This window comes from Paramisgurnus dabryanus, chromosome 13 (genome assembly GCF_030506205.2).
Source record: "Paramisgurnus dabryanus chromosome 13, PD_genome_1.1, whole genome shotgun sequence".
NCBI lineage: Eukaryota > Metazoa > Chordata > Actinopteri > Cypriniformes > Cobitidae > Paramisgurnus > Paramisgurnus dabryanus.
Genome location: NC_133349.1, coordinates 6,149,881 through 6,174,165, shown reverse-complemented (window position 1 = coordinate 6,174,165; position 24,285 = coordinate 6,149,881). Strand labels below are relative to the sequence as shown.

Here is a 24,285-nt window from a genome sequence, read left to right as displayed (position 1 = left end):
ATGAATACTTATAATACTTACTGTGATGGAGTAAACCAGAGCAGCAATCCCGGTAGGTAAAAAACAGAAGATCATGGTAAAGATGGAGTAACCCAGGTAATCTGGCAGTGGTTTATCTTCTGGAGTGATGGTCACATTAACTTCTGGCTGCACAGTGACCACTTGATGATCTGGATTCATTTCTTTATCCCCACCTGAAGGTTTGTTCGGTAACTGGACCTCCTCCATTTTGCTTTCTAGACTCTTCTCTTGCGTAGAGATAAACTCCTTGGTGTGGATCTGGCAAAGCCTGGTAGAAGGAGTTATAAACTGTTTGGGGTGGAGCTATAGAAGGTGTGCACATCACTGGCTGACATGACTTCCTGTGTACTTCCGATATTCTGGGAAATAACAGGTGTTGCATGTCACAACTTCCTAAAACATTTTTTTGGGATAAGGAAGATTTAAATTAATTTTATTAAAAATAAATATAAATGTTATATTGCGGCACTTAAAAAGGATCTGTAAAGGAATCATTCAACTGATTTTGTTTCTACTATATCTACAGTTCGTATTTCATGTGCATGTCATAAACTTACAACATTAAACTTACAACATTATGGAATTAAGCTGTTGGGCTAGATTGATGTCACCATCACCAGAAGTGAGTGACAGCATTAGTACACTCTTAGAAAGGATGTGTTAATTTTTTACACATTGTTGTCTGTTATCCTATTTTACACATTATGTGTCATTTAATGTAGATTTTGTGTTCAAATTAATGAAAGGGACAAGATGTGTTAAAACAACCAATGGGCCCTATTTTAACGATCTAAGTGCATTGTCTAAAGCGCACAGCGTACGGTCTAAATGGGCGTGTCCAATGCCACTTTTGCTAATTTGATGACGGTGTTACGTCCCAGGACGTATTTTTTCTAATTTTAATGGTATTATGTTGATTATTTTCTCCTGAACCTTTTTGATGCACTTTATTTATGAAAGTGTGGGCGTGGTTGTGTGCCCTGTGTTTTTGTTTGCTTCTTTGTCTCTCTCTCTACTCCCTCTCAGGCATAATCATCAGCACCTGTGACTTGTTTGTGAGGTGTACCTGAGACGGAGAACATAAAAGTGCAGTCCAGTGTGTGCAGGGTGTGACACACTTCTCCCCTGCTCCAGACTGAATGCTGTATTGATGTGTTGACATTCAAAGACACTAGTTGTGAGTTAGCAGTGGCTAACTGAGTTAAGTAGTGCGTGTAGTGATTTGACTACGACTAAAATTAAGCAGAAGGTATTTACTTTTGTTAACCTGTTTCATAGTTTCATGTAAGGGAAGCTGTAGGGGGTGAGTGCCTATTTTCTTTAATACTGTTTTACCCCTGTTTTTGTATAGCCAGGGAGTTGAGGGAAGTCTTTGTTGTTTATTTCTTTTTATTTAACCTCTCCTAGGTTAGTTAGGACTCCTCCCAAAAATAGTTAGTGCTTTGTTTTGTTTGTTATTTTGGGCCTTGCTCTCCCCTGAGCCATTGCTCCCTAGAACTTTGTTCTGTCCTACTACCCTGAATAAAACCTTTTTCATTTATAATATCAACTGTTGTTGTCTTCACTCTGGGACAGAGGATTGAAGTGTGTTCTCACCATTTATTTTATCGTTACCTCCCCTCCTGACCCCTAGACTTAAGGGGAACGTAACAAGTGGGGGCTCGTCCCTTCGTTTAAATTAATTTAGTAATCGACTCATCTACTTTGAGGTAAGTCTCCTTTTACTTTAAATGCTGTTTAGCAGTTTGTTGTGGTGGGTGAGGAAACTGTGGTAGATGGAGTTTGATTTGATTGCATTTACGCTCCAGCCTACCACAGAAGTCTTTGAACGTTGTAGAAAAGTCGATTTATTGTTGATAGCTGACTTTTTTAATATTAGTGTCCCTAAGGAAGAGGCGAAGAAGACTATTAAACAAGAGTTGCGTGATAGTCTTGTGAAAGCTGGCATTTTACCAGAATACACTGCTATGGAGGAAGTTTCGCCTGATGTAGAGGTGGGAGCTATGTTAGACGAGGCCTCCCCTGCGGTAGCTTCTTTTGATTCAGCGGTGGCACTTAGAATGAAGGAGCTAGATCTCCGTATCAAGCAAGAAGAGCGTGAAGCGTTACTTCTTAAGCTGCGCGTCATAGAAGCAGAGACCGATCGCGATTTAAGACTTCGCCAGTTCGAACAAAAAGATCCGGAACTGGGAAAGCGACCTGTTCCTTTGCCTAGATCACGATCTTCTTCCGGTAGCTCCTCATCTGCTGCCCCTCAAGGTTTGCATGAAGCTGGTGCTGATGCGAACTTTGATGTCAGCAGGTATCTCAAACTTGTTCCACCGTTTCGAGAGAGTGAAGTCGACGCATATTTTGTCACGTTTGAACGTATAGCCACAAAATTGAACTGGCCAAAAGATATTTGGGCCTTGTTTTTGCAGTGCACTCTCACTGGGAAAGCCCAGGAAGTCTCCTCTGCTTTGCCACTTGAACATTCTCTTGATTATGACACTGTCAAAGCCACTGTTTTAAGAGCTTACGAGTTAGTGCCAGAGGCGTATAGGCAGAAATTCCGATCCCATGCTAAAACTGCTAAACAGACATATGTCGAGTTTGCCAGAGAAAAACGCACACTCTTTGAAAAGTGGTGTTTTTCTAGTCGAATCGCTACTCTTGAAAATCTTCAGGAGTTAATCTTACTTGAAGAGTTCAAGAATTGTGTACCCGAAAGTGTAGAGGTGCATTTAAATGATCAAAAAGTGACATCTCTTATTGATGCGGCCGTGTTAGCTGACGAATTTGCGCTAACTCATAGAACTGTGTTCACTACTGCGAGGCGTAAAGTATTGCCTTCAGCTGATGAGAGTTTAGCTCGAGAGAAGAGCCGTGTCTTTTCTCGTGCTAAAACCGAGACCTCATCTAATTCGCTTCGTAAGAAAGGTAGTGATAAACGAGTCTGTTTTTTTTGTCTGGACCCAAATCACCTAATATCCGATTGTAAGGCCTGGAAACAAAAAGTTGCTGCGTCACGTCCAAAAAGTGCAGCTTTGGTGCACACGTTAGGTGACTGCAACAATTCCACTACTGTTACTTGTGGGTATCAGCCATTTCTACTGGATGGCACAGTGTCTCATGCAGCTGATTCTAAAGGAAAGTCAGTGAAGATTCTAAGAGACACTGGATCAGTCCAGTCACTTATTCGAGAAGAATTGTTACCTTCGCTATCCAATTATGCGGGTGCCGACGTTTTAGTAGGAGGAATCGGTATGCAATGTCTCAGCCTCCCCCTACATCACCTGTACTTAAAGTCAGATTTGGTTACAGGTCCTGTAAGACTTGGGGTTTGTTCATGTTTGCCTGTCGACGGAGTAGATGTCATCTTGGGAAACGATCTTGCTGGTGGAGATGTGTTCCCGCGGCCTGTAGTAATTAGTGACCCAAACCCAATTGATTGTTCAAGAGTAACACATAATGTCTTCCCTGCGTGTGCAGTGACACGTGCTCAGGCACGAAAATTCGCAGATGTACTCGATCTCTCTGAAACCTTTCTGGCGCGTTCTAATGATCGTGACGTAAAGTCAGAGAAGGTAGATGTAACTGAAAACCTTAATGTTAAGACTGTGTCAGAACTGAATCCTGTCTTAGGCCTAGGCAGAGATCAGTTAATATCTGCCCAAAAAACCGATCCCTCACTAACCAGATGCATTGAGTCTATCCGGAGTCTTAAAAGAAAAACTAATGATAAGGTAGTGTATTTCTGGGACAAGCAAGTTTTAATGAGGCGGTGGAGGCCAAGATCCCATACTGCCCTTAACGAGGTTTTTCAGATTGTTCTGCCCCAACCCTATAGAGAACATGTTTTAAAAATTGCCCATGAACATCCGCTCTCTGGCCATTTGGGTGTCACAAAGACATTTCGTCGTGTCTCCCGCTACTTTTACTGGCCTGGGTTAAAATCCACTGTGTCTAACTTCTGCCGCTCATGTACTGCCTGCCAGTTAGCTGGTAAGCCGAACCAGAAGCTTCCCATTGCTCCTTTACGCCCCATACCTGTGATGCAAGAACCATTTGAACGTTTGTTGCTTGACTGTGTAGGACCGTTACCCAAGTCAAAGTCGGGACACCAGTATATCTTGACCATTATGTGTACAGCCACACGCTTTCCAGAAGCGATCCCCCTACGCTCTATCAAGGCTCCTGTAATTATCCGGGAACTGATCAAGTTCTGTACCACCTTCGGGTTGCCCAGAGTCTTGCAAACTGATCAGGGCACAAATTTTACATCAAGACTGTTCTCTCAGACATTATCCCAACTTGGAATTAAGCATGTACTCTCAAGTGCATATCACCCACAATCACAAGGTGCTGTAGAGAGATTTCATCAGACACTCAAAACTATGTTGCGTACCTATTGTCTCTCTAGTGGGAAAGACTGGGCTGAAGCTTTGCCATTTTTAATGTTTGCCATTAGAGAAGCCGAGCAGGAGTCACTTGGTTTTAGTCCGGCAGATCTTGTATTTGGACATTCTGTACGTGGGCCTCTTAAAGTGCTAAGTGAACAATTACTAGCAAAGGACGCTGTGCCGGTAACAATCCTTGAGTATGTTAGTTCATTTAGGGAGCGGTTGCACAGAGCACGCAATCTTGCTCTGGAACATTTGATGGTAGCCCAGTCAAAGATGAAGAAACACTATGATAAGAGAAGTGTCTCTCGTAGTTTCCAGCCAAATGAGGAAGTTCTTGTACTTCTGCCTGAACCTGGTTCAGCTTTACAAGCCAAATTTACAGGCCCCTATCGGGTAAAAGAGAAACTCGGCGATACAGACTATGTGATCAATACTCCTGACAGGAGACGGAAGACTAGAGTGTGTCACATTAATATGTTGAAGAGATTTGTGTGTGACTCAAAAGCTGACTCTCCACCTAAACCTTTAACTGCTCAACCTGTGACATTGGTAGTTGGTATGTCAGATGTAGAAGAGACCATGCAAGCTAATGTGCCAGTTGGTGGAAGACTGCCAAACTCTGCTGTGTGGGCAGATTTGCCTTCTTTTCTTGCCCATTTAGACCCTGGGCAGAGCAAGCAGATTATTAAGTTGATGCATCATTACCCATCCCTGTTTTCTGATGTCCCAGGCAGAACCTCGGTTCTAGAACATGACATTGATGTTGGGCAAACTAAACCCATTAAACAACATCCTTACCGAGTTAATCCGACCAAGCGTAACATAATGAAAACTGAAGTTGAATATATGCTACGGCATGGCTTGGCACAACATAGTCAAAGTCCTTGGAGTTCTCCCTGTTTGCTGGTCCCAAAGGCAGATGGCACTTTCCGTTTCTGCACAGACTTCCGCAAAGTCAACGCAGTGACCAAACCAGACTCCTTTCCACTCCCCCGTATGGAGGATTGCGTAGATAGAGTAGGGTCAGCTACATTTGTTACAAAGCTGGACCTGCTGAAAGGCTACTGGCAAGTCCCCCTGACTGCCCGTGCCTCAGAGATCTCTGCTTTTGCCACAACAGACTACTTCCTACAGTATTCCGTCCTCGCCTTTGGGATGAGAAACGCCCCAGCCACATTTCAGAGGTTGATGCAAATTGTGCTTGGAGATGTTCCTAACTGTGATGCATATATTGATGACATCGTGGTCTATAATAAGACCTGGGAAGACCACATTAAAACGTTGGAGATGGTCTTTGACAGACTAGCCCGTGCCTCACTCACCTTGAACCTGGCAAAGTGTGAGGTAGGAAAAGCCACGGTGACCTACCTGGGGAAAAAAGTGGGCCATGGTTACATAAAGCCAGTAGAAGCTAAGGTAGAAGCCATTCTAAACTTTTCTAAGCCCTGTAACAAGCGTGAGCTTCGTCGGTTCCTGGGGATGTCAGGATATTACCGGGGTTTCTGCAAGAACTTTTCATCAGTAGTTGCACCACTCACAGACTTGCTAAGTACATCACGAGTTTTTAAATGGAGTTGTGAATGTGAACAAGCTTTTGAGGCCGCAAAAGATCTCCTATGTAATGCTCCTGTACTGGCTGCACCTAACTTTGAACTACCTTTTAAGCTGCAGGTGGATGCCAGCGCTTCTGGTGCTGGAGCGGTCCTGATCCAGGAGGATACTCATGGAATTGAACACCCTGTATCCTACTTCTCCAGAAAGTTCTTAAAACACCAAAAGTCATATAGCACCATTGAAAAGGAAGCCTTGGCCTTATTGTGGGCCTTGCAGCATTTCGAAGTGTATCTTGGGAGTAGTCCAGTTCCAATAACAGTTTATACAGACCATAACCCTTTGACCTTTCTCTCTAACATGTCCTCTTCTAACCATCGTCTGTTACGTTGGGCCCTCAAATTGCAGGACTACAATATCCAGATTCAGCACATCAAGGGCACAGATAACGTGGTGGCTGATGCCCTTTCCAGAACTGGGGATATGGAGATTTAGAGTGTGTGAATACTTAAATTTAAAACTTTTTTTTTGAAAGCGTATGTAAGTAGATACTACTTGCATTTCTGGTCTGTATTCTTAATGGTGGGGGTGTTACGTCCCAGGACGTATTTTTTCTAATTTTAATGGTATTATGTTGATTATTTTCTCCTGAACCTTTTTGATGCACTTTATTTATGAAAGTGTGGGCGTGGTTGTGTGCCCTGTGTTTTTGTTTGCTTCTTTGTCTCTCTCTCTACTCCCTCTCAGGCATAATCATCAGCACCTGTGACTCGTTTGTGAGGTGTACCTGAGACGGAGAACATAAAAGTGCAGTCCAGTGTGTGCAGGGTGTGACACACTTCTCCCCTGCTCCAGACTGAATGCTGTATTGATGTGTTGACATTCAAAGACACTAGTTGTGAGTTAGCAGTGGCTAACTGAGTTAAGTAGTGCGTGTAGTGATTTGACTACGACTAAAATTAAGCAGAAGGTATTTTCTTTTGTTAACCTGTTTCATAGTTTCATGTAAGGGAAGCTGTAGGGGGTGAGTGCCTATTTTCTTTAATACTGTTTTACCCCTGTTTTTGTATAGCCAGGGAGTTGAGGGAAGTCTTTGTTGTTTATTTCTTTTTATTTAACCTCTCCTAGGTTAGTTAGGACTCCTCCCAAAAATAGTTAGTGCTTTGTTTTGTTTGTTATTTTGGGCCTTGCTCTCCCCTGAGCCATTGCTCCTGTTGGAAACTTTTTTAGCGAAGACCAGGAGACTTGGATTTCCTCGAGCAGTAGTCTTTATTGCAGAAAGCGTTCTTGGAATCAGAGCATAGAGCTCGGGGAGCTGCAGTAACCAAGTCTGACTTTTGGGTATACATGCATTACATTTAAAGCCATTCGAAGGGGGCAGTCCCTTCAGATGGAAACAATGCCTTTAGATTACAATATAAACATGAAAGAGAGGTTACAGTCAGGCAAGAAAGGACAGCTGTAAACGCATTCCTGATCATCCCCCTTTGATCAGATAACCATTACGGCAGGCTGGGGTCTGTGTAAACGCATCCCAGATCATCCCCCTTTGAGTAGATAACAAATGGTCAATATGCCCTATGCAAACAAAGGCATGCATTCCAGCTAATAGCTTCCATTACCTTGCTGTTTCTTTCATATTTAGGTGAACTGATACATATGATAATATTTAACAAAACAAAAACAATGACTTTAAATTATATTTCAACAATTCCCCCTTTGAGAGTTCTAAATAACTCTCACATAATTTAATTTTAACCCTTTGTATGTCCATTCTTTGACATATGTTGGTTAACATAATGTCCCATCTTCTAGTCTTGTAACATTGGAAGTTACAGTCAAATTTGACGTGTGTGAATTGGCACAGAATATCATGATTCTGTTTTTTTTTTTTTTTGGAACCAAAACTGTATACTGAAAGTTCTGCAGTCCTTGAATGTAGATGCGTTGTGTTTTGCTGCTAACAGTCATTTCAGATGTTACAGTATGTAGATTTTTGACACTCCAAATTCTTTGCGAGATGACTGTTTTGTCCACACTGCTGTCCAGGGTGACTCACACCAGGGTGTCACTGTCATGTCCAGTATCTGCAACACAAAAAGAAAGACACGAAAGAGCAGTATTCCATTCAAAACATTTTAAATTTGAACATCTTGTGATCGTATAGTTTTAACTTCCTTGTGATCGTATAGCTTTAACATCATTGTGATCGTATAGATTTTTTTTTTTACCCTAATCTGTTTTAGTTTGACACCTAAGGACCAGGTGAGGTGAGAATGAACTACATGAGGGGAAAAGCTATGAGGGAATCTTCACCACAGGGTTTGGCCCCCGACGCTTATTGCATTCGGTTCTGCCCTGGGCTCCTCACTGGTCCATGTGTCCTAGTCTGTCCCTGTCAACATAGGAGCTATCAACATCTTAAATTCTAAATAAACTCAATCCCCCTTTTAAACTGTAAAATAAATTCTTAAACAACAACAACAAAAAAAATCCTCTTAAGAAACATCAGTCATATAGACGTCATCCAGATTTCATCCTTGTAAAATTTAATACAACAATAATCTCTCAAAGCCATAATGATTAGACCCTTAGCAAGTTGCCCCACAGATTAGGTGTAGAAGGGAGGGGCTGCTTTAGTATTGTGAGCAGGCTCTGTAAGAGCTGAGAAACACTGTTAATTTCTCCGAGTATCTTTTTGCCTCTCCTACACTCTTTTAAATAATGCCCTTGCTTCCCGCAGTAGTGACATTTGATTTCTCTCCTAAAACATTTATTTGGCCCACTTTCTTTGTTAGCCTTATTCAGCAATGCTGCTGCTATTTTGACATTTGTCTTAACATCAGAATCTCGTTCCCAAGTGGTTAATCTGTCCAAATTGCCTCTCAGAGTTGCATTAGACCATGTTAGGTCTAGGAAGGGCAGAGCATTTCTGTATTCAGATGAAAGGCCATCAAACCATGAGCGGACTAGTGGTCCCTTATTATTAAATACATCCTCAGGATTATTTGCTATCCCACTGTATGCTGAAGCTGACTGACAAAACCTTTCTGTGTATTCACTCACAGTTTCATTCTTTCTTTGCACACAACTAGTGATTTTAGTCCAATCAACCTTTGGTCCAACAATGTCCCTCAGTATGGCTAACACTCCTTCTCTTAACCCATTTTTATTTGCATCCTGTAACTCATAACTTTTAATAGCAGTTTCAAAAGTACTGAATTCTGATTCAGACAAAATTTGTGACATAAGCTGCATGATGTTAGCTAAAGACAAGTCATACAAACGGATTTTTCTGGACAATGCTCCTCTGAACTCAGAAAAATTAGCATATGCTGATGGCAAACTCTCAGCAAGTCTATCTATCGTTTCTGGAGCTACATCTTGTAGCTGGACTACTGACATTGAAGGAAATGCAGTTCCAACATTTTCACTTTGAACCTTTTTCCTTGCTCCACACACCTTAACTGAATCACATGCTTTGTCAATTGTATTATTTCTGTGATTAACACAAACACTATGTTCCTGTCTAACAGACTGTAAGTCAGGATGAACATCTGAGTGTTGTTTCTGATTCTCTTCTAGTGAAGACATGTCATGGCCTATCTTCTCATTAGGAGAGATAGCATGAGAACACAAATCTTGAATTTTCTTCTTTAGTTTTGCAATACACTCAGTTTGCTTTGCAGCTAAAGCCAAACTGTATTCTCTGTAACAGTAGATAATGCCTTTTGTGTTGTTCTTTCTAACACAGGCCCCCAAAACTTTCTTACACTCTTCAAGAGTCCACGTCCTATCTGGATCAATACCAAATTTCTGTGTTAGATTCTGTCTAACTGATTCTGACACAATAGAATCCATGTGATTATTCAGGATTGAGCTAAACTCATTGTCTGACCATAAAGGGGTTGCAAGTCCACCTTTCTTAGTTGTGGGAATCAGTCTAGAATGCCTTTTAACCATTATTACCTTTAAGTGGATTCCTTTTAACAATCTTCGATAAACAAGTTAAACCAAACTTCTCTGGCTAAACAGAGGATAACCAAAATTCTTCTTTCCTGATAGACAAAGGATATCCCAAAAATTCCAAAAAGAGGCTAACTTAAAATTCTACTGTACTTCCCTGACGAAGCAGAGGATAACCAAATTCTTCTCTGCCTAAACAGAGGATAACTAAACTTCTTCTCTGCCTGAAACAGAGGATAACCAAAATTTCTTCTCTGATAAACAGAGGATAACACAAATTTTAGCACGTTCTGCTAATCTTCCCTGCCTAAACAGAGGGTAAACCAACATTTGTTAACAGAACCCTGCAGCTGTTTGTTAACACTTAAACACATGTACTGGTCTGTAGAGGTTCTTTTGATAGAGTGACACTCACCAAATCAAAGTTGAGCTGAAAAATCAGTCTGGAGCGTTGGTTGTAGATATTTGGTGAAATGAGAAGCTCTATCCGGGTCACGGCACCATCTGTTGGAAACTTTTTTAGCGAAGACCAGGAGACTTGGATTTCCTCGAGCAGTAGTCTTTATTGCAGAAAGCGTTCTTGGAATCAGAGCATAGAGCTCGGGGAGCTGCAGTAACCAAGTCTGACTTTTGGGTATACATGCATTACATTTAAAGCCATTCGAAGGGGGCAGTCCCTTCAGATGGAAACAATGCCTTTAGATTACAATATAAACATGAAAGAGAGGTTACAGTCAGGCAAGAAAGGACAGCTGTAAACGCATTCCTGATCATCCCCCTTTGATCAGATAACCATTACGGCAGGCTGGGGTCTGTGTAAACGCATCCCAGATCATCCCCCTTTGAGTAGATAACAAATGGTCAATATGCCCTATGCAAACAAAGGCATGCATTCCAGCTAATAGCTTCCATTACCTTGCTGTTTCTTTCATATTTAGGTGAACTGATACATATGATAATATTTAACAAAACAAAAACAATGACTTTAAATTATATTTCAACACTCCCTAGAACTTTGTTCTGTCCTACTACCCTGAATAAAACCTTTTTCATTTATAATATCAACTGTTGTTGTCTTCACTCTGGGACAGAGGATTGAAGTGTGTTCTCACCATTTATTTTATCGTTACCTCCCCTCCTGACCCCTAGACTTAAGGGGAACGTAACAGACGGAAAAAAAGTTTTTTGCGCCAAGCGCACGGTCGAATAGGGTTGTTCATATTCTCGTAATGAGGAATGGGTGTGTTTTGGGCGTAATGTGCAATAAACCAATGAGAGTCTCAGCTCTCATCCCCTTTAAAAGCAAGTTGTGCTGGCGCTATGTCTAATCCCTATTTAGATGACGGACTTTGTGAACTGAAAAACTAAGCGGAGAAGAAGACTATCCGTTTAAGAATAATGTAAAAAATTTGTGTTGTTTTCATTTTTATTAAATTTTTTATTTTTTGGATTAAAACCTTTAAAAGCCGTTTTCCTTTAGTCATAGAAGTAAAAATAGCAGGCTTTCAATTGCTGTAAATGTATTGATATCCTACCTTATCATTGTAATCTCATAAAATAATTTGCAAATATGCAAGAAAAGGTTTGTATTCTAAAAATACAAACAAGAAATAAAAAATTTACAAACGCGTTTCAGCATTTGGACAGCACCATGGGATTTTTACAAATCATTACTTAAAAACGGTTTTCATCTCACCATATCCACAGGTACAGAGTCATCATATACAATAAATCTGTAGGATAGCATTTAAAAAACATTTAAAAATAGATGCATTTGTTTAAAGCAAAGTATTTATTTACTTACCAGGCTGCAGGTGAAGCAGCTCTTTATGCCTTCTAACGTCTCATAATTAATCCTCATTTATGTCCAAGAGACTCAATAATAATCTTTTATCTTTTACTTTTTCATATTTAAAAGCGTTTTGTGTTGCTGCGCACCCATGTGTGTGATAAGCAAACCCGGGATGTCGTCCCGTTTATAGGCGCATATTTCTAACGCGCTCATTAAACAACAAAACAACATATTGCGCCATTGACTTTAGACTTTAGAGCAGGTTTTTGTTGGTCTATGGCGTAGTCTATTTTGATAACCTCAAAATAGCAACACGGCAACAATGCGCCTGAACACATCTTGTTTTCAGACCAGAACGCCCATGGGCGCAAAATTGGCCGCAAATGCATTTGCTACTTAAACAACGTGGCGCTAAACGTGAAAATTATAATTGCGCCAGGTTGAAACTAGCAAAAGACACTTGCGTCGCGCATTGCGCCGCATTGCGCTGCATTGCGCCGGGTGTATGATAGAGCACAGCAAAATCACCAGTGTACACTGCTGTAGTTTATATGGGAAACACCAGGTCTGGTATAATCTACAGCAGTGTAGATTTAACACTGGTGATTTTGCAGTGTAATATGTGTTGCTCCAATAATAACACAGAGATGTGTCTAGTTAAGGACAACACATTAAGTTTTACACTTCTGTTTGCCTTCAGGACACATAAATATAGACATACAGCATCAGTCAAGTACAAGTTATTTGTTTAACACTTTTGGGTCCCTTTAAAGCTGCGTTCACCATCCACTCCTACACTGTCAGAAAAAAAGTTACAAAACTGTACCTTTTTTGTCGTTAGGGTGGTAACCCAAGGTACTATGTACCTTTACAGATATATAAACATAATACAATGTTGTACCTTTTGAGGTACATTACTGTTCCTTAAGGATCTATTGTGTACCTTTAACGGAACAGTTAATCGTTTTGTACCCCTAAAATTAAATGGTACACAATTGGTCCTTAGGGTATAATAATGTACCCCATAAGATACAACATTTCAATGTGTTTTATACCCATAAAGGTACAGAAAGGTACCTTTTATGGTACCACCCCAGCGACAGAAAAAGGAACAACTTTGTACCTTTTTTCTGACAGTGTACCAGAAAACCCAAAATAATACTTATTAAAATCATTGGGGCATCAGACTACAAGAGGGTGATTAAATAATGCAGTTTTTATTTTTGCAATCAGCTCAGTTTCTAGCCAGTTTTGATGACCTATTGGCACCCCCCCAACTAAGAGCATATAATTTTACATGCAAATTACATAAAAAACACATGTGATCATGTAACACACACATTTTAAATGCATTAAATTCAACAAATCCGTAAAATACAAATAATTTTTTTATGTCTATTAAAGTTTAATAAGGAAAACATTATTTTGTGTGCTTTTTACTGAACCAATTTTTTTATTGAAATTTGAACCGTTTGATCTAATGGTGGTGTTAAGCACTGAAAATGCACACTTTACATGTAATTAATGATCAGGCAGTAAATGACCTTTGACCCAATGGCATATAGACATCAGATTACCAGTACTCAAGCCTAATGGTGCTATATGGGAACTGTGGAGGGTGCTGCCCGAGACAAGGGCTATGCAAGTATTTTTGACTCAAGGGCTATTTATTTATTTATTCCAAATAAACACTTAATTATTACTATAGTATACATGGACATTTATCTTTAAGAACACAGTTTCACATTTTAGAAAAATAACTATACCACTGCTCTTGTGCATATCATATTTACAGTTCTAAAGTAAACATCCCAATTAAAGTAATATATTTACCAAAGTAAGACATAACTCTAATTTCATATCCATTTTGAGCCATAATTACATGTATCATCATAAGGAAAATGAACCATGGCTTTATTTTTGTAGTAACCATTGTTTTTAGCAGATTAATTACCATTTTATTACCATAGTTTACTACAAATAAATGGTTGACTAAAAAACACAAACAGAGAAATGACCAGCACTCTGTCTGGAATAACAATAATACGCTTTATTGATACTGAGCGTTTATAAAAGCGGTGTTTACATAGTGCTATTCCAGAAATATATTATTATAGTTATTAAAAGTTACAAGAACATCCCAAAACATAGGGGCAGTTTTTAAGCCATTGTTTGTTTCAAATTCACTTTAACATGTATAAAAGTCAATACATGACAGCAAGTACATATCTGATTACAATAAAGTAAAAAATTGTTATTCGTCATATTTACTAAGTATATAATATGCATTTAAAATATAGAAAATTTTTACCTTATGATACATTTAGTTTAAAACATTCATTGTTAAAATCATAATTGACTTTAAAACATCTGTAATTAAGTCGATTCAACAGCTCCATAAAAAATTCCTAAAGAATTCAATCCTTCCAAGTTTTGCTTAGTTAAAAAAAGTCTCTTCCAAACAAAAAAATGTCACAGTTATCCAAAAGTTCATCAACAACAATCCGGCGGGCTCCATCTCCCACACACAGTCCTCGGCAGTTGTATGACAGTGGTACCAAAGACAGAGGTATACCATCAGATCCGACCACTCCAGCCCTTATGGAAGCCCATAGTCTAAAATGTTATAGATAACATGATCCCAACAAAAGTCAAAAAGATGATAAATATTATCATGCCAATACCAAGACTGACATGGTTAAGTGTAAGTGCCATTCTGGAGTTTGTCTCTGCCATGTGTCGGTGTCCAAACAAGTTTGCATTTTGAGTCTGTAAAAGTAAATAATAAAACATTTTAACATTTGTGTAGTTCCACAGGTTGGTATAAAAAACATCATTAAAGTGAAAATTAAATCCTACAGTAGTTTTAAAATAGAAATGGCTGTCTAATTTCAAATGTAATAAGTAATAATAGTTAAGGCTATTTAATTGTGCAGAGTTAAAACAAAAACTATTAAAAGGTTATTAACCATTTAAAGAGTGGAAAATATTTTCTGTATCTTTTGCCAAACATGAGAACCTGTTTAGGTGAAGGGGATGCTAAAATATAAAATGTATATAAAGTTTACATTGATTTTGGTCATAACATCATTCTTATAGATACATTTATGTTATTTCATAGTTTTGATGAGTTTACTATCACTGTACTGCAGTAGTGTAATATCTACATATGTACTGTACATACAGTATTACATTAATACCTACGTAATAGGCTTTAAAAGGTACATAAATACTAATAAATACTTACTGTGATTGAGTAAACCAGAGCAGCAAGGCCAACAGGTAAAAAACAGCACATTGTGGTAAAGATGGAGTAACCCAGGTAATCTGGCAGTGGTTTATCCAGTGGAGTGTTGATCACATTAACTTCCGGCTGTAGGGTGACCACTTGAAATTCTGGATTCATTTCTTTATCCCCATTTGAAGGCTTACTCAGTAACTGGCTGATACCCATTTTGCTCTCTAGTCTTTGATTTTGGACTTTTCTCTTGTTTCTCCACTTACAGATTAACTCTTTTGTGTGGATCTGGCAAAGCCTGGAAGAGGGAGTTATAAGCTGTTGGGGTGGAGCTATAGAGGGTCTGTTACGATTGGCTGACATGACTTATTGGTACTTCTGATATTCCGGGAAGTGACAGTGGGTGTCGGATGTCAATTTCCCAAAAAACTTTTTTGGGATAAAGAAAACCTAACTTTATATATATATATATATATATATAAAAAAAATGTTATGCGGCACTTACAGTAAGAAGGATCTGTTAGTTGTTGGGCTGGAGTGACGTCTCCATTAATGGAAGTGAATGAAAGCATGTGTGTAGCGTGAAATGTAATCTTAAAATAATTGTAAAATAAAGATCCTAAAACTGCAAACAGTTCAAAAGAAGATTAGCACAGGTCAAGACTTTCATCAAAACTGGGTTATATTTAAGTGTTTTTTACCAAACACTTCTGCCTTCAGTCTACTTGAGTCGTGCCGTATATTTTTTGTGTTTAGTAAAATGATTTTTTTAACACTTCGGGTCCTTATAAAGCTTGAAGCGGCTTTCACCATCCACTCCCATTGTACCCAGAAAACCCCAAACAATACTTATTAAAAATCATTAAGGGATCAAACTACAAGAGGATTGTAATGCTGCGTGTCTGGAAGGATGACGGAGACGAGGGAATTTCAGGAAACGTTAATAAACAAGGAACTCAGGGAACACACAGGCTGTGAACATGGGGAGTGGGGAAAACAGGAGAACATATACTGTATACTGGACTGATGATGAGGACTGCTGGCAGGGGATGATGATTGAGATGAAGAGCAGATGCGGGAGAGTGAGGGATTCTGGGAACTGTCAATGGGGAGATGACGGGAGAAAACAAAGGGAAAACAGGAAGGCAGACAGATTGGGATTGTGACAAGAATGAGTAAATAATGACTTTTTTATTTTTGCAGTTACATATATGCATAATCATTAATGATAATCAAAATAATAAAAAATAATAGATATACTGTTAAAAAATAAAGACAAGGATTTGACAAATTAGTTGTCAAAGGAAAATTTACAAATATAAATAAATACTTTTAATGCATATTTTATATCCTGTTCGCTTTGCAATAGACACAGATACATTGCCCCTAAATAATGCTTTAGGTTTTATATAATACAGCTGTCAGGAATGGAGGTGGATGAACCCAAGTGCAGACAGCTCTCAACTCAAAAGACTTTTATTAACAAACAAAAACTCCCTCGAGGGGGTAAACAAGACAAGAATTAAATAAAAGACACGGCAAAAACAAGACAAGACTCCTGACGGTGTCACAAAAATACATACAATGATACCACAAAGACAAGAGACACAACGGCATTTAAATAGGGAAACTAATTAGGGGACAATAACAAACAGGTGAGGAAACTAATCATACATAATTAGGAAACAGGAGGGTAAGGTTAAGACTAAAGACAGGAGAGCACGTGCCACACACATAACACATAGTTCACATGACTCTCCAGACAAACACAGAACACTTATATGAGGGTGTCAGGATCCTAGAAACAAGACTAAACACATATAATGACATTCAGGATCCTGACAACAGTAGGTATAGTGATTGTCAAACAGTGACTAGCTGGCCTTACTGTAGATTACAAATGCACACCTCTTTCAGGACGTTAGCTTTAAATGTAATATAAACTGGGGGAGTGGGGGCCCCCAGTTTTTTGAAATTTTGTAAAATACATGATCATAAATTCTGTGTTATTAAACCTCAAAAATAAGGCTACTAACCAATAGCACTACATTTGTTGCGTGTAATTCAAATTATTAGGTTTTAGATTTTTTTTTTTTTTTGGGGGGGGCACGAAGAGATGCACCTTACACAAGGGGGGCGGCATGCTGAAAAAACTTTAATTACATGATCAGACCTTCTTTATTGGTATGTGACTGACTGTTGATATGTAGTTAATTTATAGTTAAACTTAACTAATCTTAGTTAATGTATAGTTTTCCAGGAGGTATTCAACATGCAGGTATTCAGTAGTTATTATTACGTATTAAAAAAGTAATAGTGTAACTAGTTGTTACTTAACCCAAACATTAGTATGCTATTATCTTCTTTATTAGTTATCAGTAGTGATTTCAGTGTGAATGCAGCACTAACCATTTGTTCTGCATTAGTCCCTGTGTAACTATAAGTATGGACCATTATTCTGTTAAGTGTTACCGTGAAAATAAAATCATGAAAATAAAATAAAAAATATTCTATATTAAATACATTGTTTATAAGCTTGGATAAAAAACACACCGAGAAATGACCCACAATCTGTCTGTAATAATAACCTTTATTTAAACTAGATGTTTATAAATACAATGTTTACATAAAGCTATTCCAGAAACGTTATAAAAAGTTAGATGAACAACCCAAAACATAGAGAGAGGTTTTTTAAAGCCATTGCAGAAAATCCACTTTAAGATGTATAAAAGTCAATAGTTTTGCACTTAAAAAAAAACCTGACAGCAAGTACATATCTGATTAGAATGAATGCTGAATACATTTGTTATTCTTCATATACAAAGCCTTAATGTTTATACAATATATATTTAAAATATTGAGACAAACATTTTACCTTATCATACATTTAGTTTGACAAAAAAGTATCTTGCAAGCATAACATATAACAGTCATCCAAAGTTTAACAACATTACGATGAGCTCTATCTCCAACACACTGACCCATACGCAGTCCTTGGCAGTTGTATGACAGTAACTTAATGTCAATATGGGCCATTAACGTATGGTCACACTTTCTTAAGCTAAAGGCTTATTAAATTCGACACCAAAATTAACAAACATGCAAATGCAACCCTGATCCCAAAATACATGACAAGGCCAAAAACCAACAAATATATTGTAATGCCAATACCAAGACTGACATGGTTAAGTTTGCGTGCCATGCTGGAGTTTTTGTATGCAATTTGTCGGTGTCCAAACAGGTTTGCATTTCGAGTCTGTAAAAGTGAAGAATAAAACATTAGTGTGTTGTAGCACGTTTCATACTTAAATAAAAGAGTTTCACAAGTTTAAACAAAGAGTGGTCAAACAAAAAAAGCATCATTAAAGTGAAACAAAAATAAAATCATCTTGTACAGTAGTTTTAAAATAGAAATGGTTGTTTTAAGTAATAATGTTTAAGGCTATATAATCTTGCAGAGTTGAAACAAAAACTATAAAAAAGACTATAAAGAGTGAAAAATACTTTGTGTATCTTTGGCCAAACATGAGAAAATATTTAGGCAAAACCTGATGATAAACATTTATTTTGTATGCTTTTGGTCATAACATAATTCTTGTAGATACTTTTATGTAATTTTATTGTTTTGATAAGTTTACTTGAAAAAATACTTTGAAATATTTACATTTGGACTGTACATACAGTATATACATAACTTAGGTATTACATAAACAAGCCGTGATCATATAGAGCTTTATCACATACTCTAAGAGTGATATTGGTTTTATACAACAGTTCGACAGCACAAGTTTGAAAAATGAAAACTAGAAAACAACAACAGAGTGTTTTTAAAAACCTCTTTCGTGGAAAAACTGCATTCTTCCGCAACGGATTTGAAGACCAGAATGACAAGTTACTCTTTCGGCTGTTTGTTTTGAATGTCAACTCAATAGACAGAATAGATGTTTCTCAATATTACCATTGCTTGGTCACAAAGTGTAGTTTATAGATTAGTTCAGGTGAGAATATACAGTACTGTGCAAAAATATTAGGCCAACACCACCAGACTTGTTGTTTTAAAAGTTTTAATGTCCATCCATATTTATTTTTTTATCTATTTTATTAAGATGCTAATAATAATAATAATAATAATAATAATAATAATATATTACTACTAATAATAAAATAATAAGATGAATGAGGTGTCCCCCAGTGAGAACAAGCCATTCTCACCAAATGCGTACAAATAACATGCATTGTGATTGTTAATCCACCAACTTACTCGTGTAGCTACTCATGTAACAGTCTTTAAACAGGGAAAAAGTGTTTAGTGGCTTCTAAATTCATCCCTGTTTGGATCCTAAGGAATGAATGGGGCTAGGCTAAATGCTAACACATTCACGACGCACTGTACAAAGATTAAGTGCACGCATTGATAAAAAAGATAGGTATGTGTTAATTTGTCTAAGTTAAGTTAAAAACATAGTAAAATATTGGAAAACGGTGGAGTTTACCTTTAAAGAAGCCCCCGTTACTAATTCTAAAATGACGAGTAGGTGGCAGAATGATACAAACGGTGAAGCGATTACTGTTATGATATTAGTACAATATCGCACGGCTTGGAAGGTCTTCGAGAAGTTGAAAGAACTGTTGTATAAATTAATATATAGCTAAAGGCTTGAAAAGATGTAGGAAAGGTATACATGGATACTTATAAATACTTACTGTGATTGAAAAAACCAGAGCAGCAAGGCCAGGAGGTAAACAAAAGCACAGCGTGGTAAAGATGGAGAAACGCATGTAATCTGGTGGGTTATTCAGTGGAGTGATGATCACATTAACTTCCGGCTGCATAGTGACCACTTGATATTCTGGATTCATTTCTTTATCCCCACCTGAAGGCTTATTCAGTAACTGGCTGATACCCATTTTGCTCTTGTTTCTCCACGTAGAGCTGAACTCCTTTGTGTGGATCTGCAAAGCCTTGCAGAGGGAGTTATTATAATCTGTTGGGGTGGAGCTATAAAAGGTGTGTACATCACCATTGGCTGACATGATTTCTTGCGTAACCTACCTGTGAGATTCTGGAAAAATGACAGTGGGTGTTGCATGTCACAACTTTCTAAAAACCTGCATTTATGTAAAAAAACACCAAAATAAAGGTGTTGACTAACTTTCATATCAAATACTTATATCAATTAATTCAATCAGAATAATGGCATATTGGCATCATATTACATCTGAAATGGCATTTATTGTTTATTTACGTTCTGTTTAATGATTTGTTTAATTGTGCCATTAATGCATTTGAATCCATATAAACAATGAAAATGACATAAGCAAGAGTCACGTGATTTAAATGTTTATATAAACATGTCCGTGTCCCTTTGAACTCTGGTGAACTCTGGTGTTGCACTAAGATGAATCTAGAAATCTACTAATATTACGTCGAGAGTGTCACATTTTGAACCATACATTTTCTATACACTAGAGGTTAACTGCACATTATCGTACATTTGGAAATGTTGTGAGCGATTCTGACGACGTTTAAATTCTTCAGATAGCAAAATGCAGCAGCAAGAAGCCCGCAACCACGCTTAGATGCTGATGTCGTCTGCTGCAACTGCGCTGTTGTGTTTGTTCACCTTGTGAACACGTTAATGTTTTGAAGCGAATTGAAAAATTCATAAAGTAAATGTTGTGATGAAAAATCATAGACAGTAGTAAACGTAATGTGAGGGATCATCAGAACAACTAAAGGAGGATGCAGAAAAAACATTTGTTCAATATTCTGAGCTTTTAAACATAAGATTAAAGTTGAAATGCTTGGTTTTAAAAGTCAATTCAACTTTAAGTTGTTTAACTTAATTTTTTAAGTTAAAGTAGCATAAAAATATATGTTGATTTGACAAAAATGCTGCATTTTTTTAAAGTGTAGTAATCTTGTGGCATATCCGTGAGTTCAGGTTTCAGGTGCGGTTATAGTTGACTTTTTGTTCCACTAAATTCCTATCATACACAAGTGGGTGCCAGAAACACCTACTTAAAGGGTGATGACATCAAGGCTGTCAAAAGAACGCCAAAGGGATGACATATTTTTGTAAGCCAACCCCGGAAGTTAGTGGGACACTGGTTGGTTCCCTCACTAAAAAGCTCATAGACTTTTGGATTATTGCAAAAAACAAGCTCTGTGTTTTACAAAAGTTTATGGCACTTAGACGTTTTGTCCAACAAGATAATCTTCACAGATGAACTCAACTTTTATGAATTTTGGAGTCTAAATGCATTTAGTAGAAATACATTTTAGATTTCAAAAACTCATTAAAGTTGTGCTTATCTGTGTAGACAACCCAGTATCACGAAATTACGTACCTATAGTCACGTAAATTTGTGATTCTTTTCCGTGACACTGACACGTTTTCCGCCTTTTGTGTGAACATGTCACGTATTTCTGTTTACGTGTCATTGTCACTCAACTGTTTTGTCCTATTTTCTTCATTTGTCACTTTGGTTAGATTTACATAAAATGGCATCCTTACACAAACCCAACTCTAACCTGATGCCAGGCGACAATGGTTAAAAATCATAAAATATAAAAATAAATAAATCATGAAAACACTGTAAAAAATACTTTGCTGCCTTAAAATTTTTTGTTGAATCAACTCCGATTTACAAGTCATGTCAACAGAGATGAGTTGTCACAACTTATAAAATATAGTTGAGAAAAGTCAACTTAATTTTATAAGTTATAACAACTCACCTGTAGTTATAACAACTCATCTCTAGTCAAGATAAATAATAGTAAGTTGAAATGACTTGTAAATCCAAGTTGATTCAACAAAAAAGTTTAAGGCAGCAAAGTATTTTTTACAGTGAAGGTATAAACCAATACTTAAAGTGACATCCTAACGCAAACACCAAATCTAACCCTAAACCAAAGCGTCAATGGTTTGAAAATAGGACAAAACAGTTGAGTAACAAATACGTGACAATGACAAGCAAATGACACACTGTAAAAAATACTTTGCTGCCTTAAAATTTTTTGTTGAATCAACTTAGATTTGCAAGTCATTTCAACTTACTATTATTTATCTTGACTAGAGATGAGTTGTTATAACTACAGATGAGTTGTTATAACTTATAAAATTAAGTTGACTTTTTTTCAAATACACTGTAAAAAATACTTTGCTGCCTTAAAATTTTTTGTTGAATCAACTCAGATTTACAAGTCATTTAAACTAACTATTATTTATCTTGACTAGAGATGAGTTGTTATAACTACAGGTGAGTTGTTATAACTTATAAATTTAAGTTGACTTTTCTTAACTATATTTTATAAGTTGTGACAACTAATTTCTGTTGACATGACTCGTAAATCTGAGTTGATTTAACAAAAAAATTTAAGGCAGCAAAGTTTTTTTTACAGTGTATGTTTTATAAGTTGTGACAACTCATCTCTGTTGACATGACTTGTAAATCTGAGTTGATTTAACAAAAGATTTTAAGGCAGCAACGTTTTTTTACAGTGCACGTAAACAGAAATACGTGACATGTTCACACGAAAAGGCGATTGTGATGAAATGATTGTGCAAAATTAAAAACAATGTTTACTTAACAACTTAAAATAAGGATAGAGTTTGTAAGCATGTATTTTAAGGTACTTTGTGGTAAATCCGATGTTATCAATTGTGTCACAAGAAGAACATTTTTTTATAATTTTCGTTCTTATTTGGTGGGTTTAATAAAGTAATGCATATGTTTCTATACAATACAAACCATATGTTTCTGTATGTACAAAGCTGACTACAAAATTCATAAAAGTTGTGTTCATCTGTGAAGATTATCTTGTTGGACAAAATGTCTAAATGCCATCAACTTTTGTTAAGCACTTTCAATAATCCAAACGTCTATGGGAAAAAATGAATGGGCTTTTAGTAAGGGAACCAGTTTCTCACTAACTTCCGTGGTTGGCCTACAAAAATATGTCTTCCCTGTGGCAATCTATTGACAGACAGCCTTCATCTTGGCGCTGTGATGTCATTACCCTTTGAGTGGGCGTTTTAGGTCTTATGCACTCACACGCATATGAATTTCACTGGAAAGAAAAGTCTTTTGTGACCGCACCTTAAAACTGAACTCACGGATTAACTCTTTCTCTTACGCTGCTTTAAACAACATCCTGAATCATTGATATCTGTCAAAACTTTTACTACACTGTATAGAAATGCAGCATTTCTGTCCAAACAACAGCTATTTTATGCTTCTTTATATTTAACTAGTTTTTATAAGTTATATCAACTATTCACAGGTCAAAACTTAAAATACTATATTGAATTGACTTGCAAAACCAAGCATTTTAACTTCATGCTGCATTTTTTTTTTACAATGAAATGACACGCGACTAAATGAAACAAAGCGCAGAGATCTTCTGTTTTAAAGCTCACAAGTCAGAATATTTAACAAACGTTTACTCTGCATCCTCCTTCAGTTGTTCTGATCCCTCATATTACGTTTACTACAGTCTATGAATTTTCATTTAAAATTATATTGCTTTATAAATATATCTGTTCCCTTTAAATCATTAACAAGTGTTCACAAAGAGATCTTAGTATACTAAGTTACATCTGTATTTGCACACAGTGAAATCTTGCATATGGTTTTATGTTAATAGATCCAAAGGTGTAAATAGAGTCCATACTCAAATATCAACTCTGTTGTAAGTTAAGCAACAATGCAGATACAGAAATGAATGAGAAAACAGCAGGCAGGAGACAATGTTATGTAAAAAAATATGGTTTATTGAGTTATCTTAGTTGCATTCAATGCTCAGTTTGGCTTTGTTGATGGTCTGACTAACTTTGTCTGACTATAAACAGGTTTAGCAGGTATTATACCAAACACTTGCAGTGGAAATTGACGATTTGACAACATTCTTGTGACGTTAATAAACACCTTGAGATGATGACATGTAGGACCTGTATCTACTTGTAAAGACAATACAGTGCCAATATAAGATTTAAACAATACTAAGAAAAATTATGTAGCTATATAATTAAAATGAAAATATATCTTATAAACTAAATATATCAAAACTAGTAAAGAATAATGAAATTAAATCAAATGAAATACAACACAGATTTATGTATTTTTTACATCTCTCAAATACACACAAATCAAATGTATGGTTTGATAATGATCTATGGATTGGCCACTTTACTGTTTAACTTTGAGAATTTGTAAAGTCCTTGGCAAGATATGACCCACAGTCACTAGGAACAATTTTTGGAAAATGCAAGAATTTGTGAAATTGAAGAATAGGTGAACACTGAAAGGCCTAACGATGTTTGTACTCA

General features: G+C 37.1%; 2 long non-coding RNA genes across 2 annotated transcripts; both read right to left on the bottom strand.

Annotated features, from left to right (window-relative positions):
- Positions 1-13,747: 13,747 nt before the first annotated feature.
- On the bottom strand, positions 13,748-15,254 carry LOC135717706 (uncharacterized). Its single transcript, XR_010520343.1, has 2 exons — positions 14,963-15,254; positions 13,748-14,484 (listed from the first exon to the last, which is right to left on the bottom strand). It is a non-coding gene; the product is annotated as an uncharacterized lncRNA (long non-coding RNA).
- A 2,271-nt stretch (positions 15,255-17,525) lies between these two features.
- On the bottom strand, positions 17,526-20,112 carry LOC135717707 (uncharacterized). The gene is made up of 2 exons (XR_010520344.1): positions 19,658-20,112; positions 17,526-18,209 (listed from the first exon to the last, which is right to left on the bottom strand). It is a non-coding gene; the product is annotated as an uncharacterized lncRNA (long non-coding RNA).
- Between the last annotated feature and the right edge of the window lie 4,173 nt (positions 20,113-24,285).